Below are 2,500 nucleotides of genomic sequence, written 5' to 3' on the forward strand. Positions count from 1 at the left end.
GTCCTACAAGCTTGATACTCTGGATCCTGTCGTTGGGCTTCAGCCAGGGCGTTGTAATCCAATCCCAGTTGAACGGCAGCCAACGTGTTTCTTGACAGGGCATCGGCAACGGGATTCATTTTCCCAGGGACGTATTGGAGGGTGCAATTGTATTCAGCCACGGCGGAGAGATATCGGCGTTGACGGGCGGACCAGGCGTCAGACTGTCGAGTGAAGGCGTGCACCAGCGGCATGTGGTCTGTGCGAATGACGAAGGGCGTACCTTCTAAGAAATGGCGAAAGTGACGGACAGCCAAGTGCACCGCCAGCAATTCTCGATCGAAGGTAGAATAACCCGATTCTGCCTTGGACAGTTTTCTGCTGAAGAAGGCCAATGGGCGGGGCGAGCCTTTGACCACCTGCTCGAGTACTGCACCAATAGCGACGTCGCTGGCATCGGTGGAGAGAAGGAGAGGGGCGTATGGGATACGAAAAGTGAGAGCCGCAGCAGTTGATAGGGCCTTCTTTGCATTGCAGAAGGCTGCTTCTTGAAGGGGACCCCACTTCAGGTCCTTGGGCTTGCCCTTGAGGGAGGCGTAGAGGGGAGCAAGAGTGGCGGCAATGGCTGGCAGAAAACGGTGATAATAGTTGATCATGCCCAAGAATTCCTGCAGAGCTTTGACGGTCGAGGGCGCGGGGAAGTTTTGAACGGCTGCTACCTTCTCAGGGAGGGGATGGACTCCTTCAGGAGTGATACGGTGCCCTAAGAACGACACTTCGTTGGCGCCAAAAGTACAATTGTCGTACCGGACTACAAGGCCGTTTTGTTGCAGGCGGTCGAGCACGATGCGTAGGTGACGGAGGTGTTCCTCTTTTGAGGAGGAGAACACAAGTATGTCGTCCACATAACATACACAGAAAGGGAGGTCCCCTAAGATGCCATCCATGAGACGTTGAAACGTTGCCCCAGCATTACGGAGGCCAAAACAGGAGTAATTGAAGGTGTATGTACCAAACGGAGTGGTGATGGCGGTCTTGGGGATGTCTTCTGGGTTCATAGGCACCTGATAATACCCCTTCAGGAGGTCGAGCGTAGAGAAAACCTTCGCTTTATGCAGGTAGGAGGTCACATCGGCAATGTTTGGGAGGGGGTAGTGATCCGGTTCTGTTTGCATATTCAGGCGCCTGTAATCCCCGCACGGACGGAGGGAGCCGTCTTTCTTCAGAACGATGTGTAAGGGTGACGACCATGGGCTGGAGGCCTTTTGGCAAAGGCCCATTTTCTCCATTTCGGCGAACGTCTGTTTGGCGGCTGCCAATCGTTCCGGTGCCAGACGTCTGAATTTTGCGAAGACTGGAGGTTCCGTCGTCTTGATGTGGTGATAAATACCGTGCTTGGCAGGAACCGTGGGCGTTTGGCGAAGTTCTGGACGGAAAACTTCCGGGTACGACGTGAGGAGGTGGGCGTAGGCATCCGTGGGTGCGCTGATGTGGAGAGCGAGGTTAGAGGGGGCGGGTTGAAGAGGTGTCGACAAGTACGAGTCTGCGTTGACCAATCGTCGGTGGGCGACATCGACCAGAAGGTGGAAATGAGAGAGGAAATCCGCACCGAGAATTGGCATTGTGACGTCAGCAACGAGAAACTTCCAATTGAATTTACCGTTTCCGAACGATAATGTGAGGTTCTCGTAACCGTAGGTGGGTATCGCAGATCCGTTGGCAGCTACTAAGCGGACGTCGGCAGATGTAGACAGACTATGTTGTGCCTTGAAGAGTTTCCTTGGCAAAAGAGAACGACAAGCACCCGTGTCTACCAAAAAACGCACGCCCGTTCCTGCATCCTGTAAAAAGAAAAGATTAGAAACATGGGAGGCCACCGCCACAAGCGATGGCTTACTTACACGTTTTTTGGCCACTGACAATCTTTGGCACATTTTTTCGTGGTTGCCCCGAATCTGCAGTGGTAGTAGCAAAACTGCGGCGGATGGGAGGTAGTAAGTGGCTGTAGAAGTCGTTCGTTGGGGCGCTAGCGATTGATGGGTGGTGGGCGGCTTTGTCGCCGCTTCGGCACGTCACGGGGTAGGCGTGTATGTCCTACGGCATTCATGTCAGCTTCGGTTGATGTTGAATAGGCATCCTCGTAGTCAGGGGTGGAGGCGTTGATGGAGGTCTTGAAGTGGCTGTCCATAAGGGCGTCGGCTTTGGTCATCAAGTCCTTTATGGGTAAACTATCGACATCGGGTATGGCAGCGCGTACAGGTTCGGGTAAACGGCGTATCCAAAGGGCACGAAGTAGGTTCACCTCACGAGGAGAGCCGTCTGCGGCAGGTTGAAGGCGAGCGATACTGGTCATTTCCCTGAGGGCAAGCGAAGCCCTTTGGTCCCCCAACGGTTGTTGCGAGAGCTGAAAAAGCTTTGCTATACGGGCGGCTGGCGACGGCGAGTACTGCTGCAGAAGGTATGTTTTGAGGGCTTCATACGCTATTGGGGTGTCTCCTTGTTCACAAAGCCAGTCGGATAT

The sequence above is a fragment of the Palaemon carinicauda genome, chromosome 9 (assembly GCF_036898095.1).
Source record: "Palaemon carinicauda isolate YSFRI2023 chromosome 9, ASM3689809v2, whole genome shotgun sequence".
Classification (NCBI taxonomy): Eukaryota; Metazoa; Arthropoda; class Malacostraca; order Decapoda; family Palaemonidae; genus Palaemon; species Palaemon carinicauda.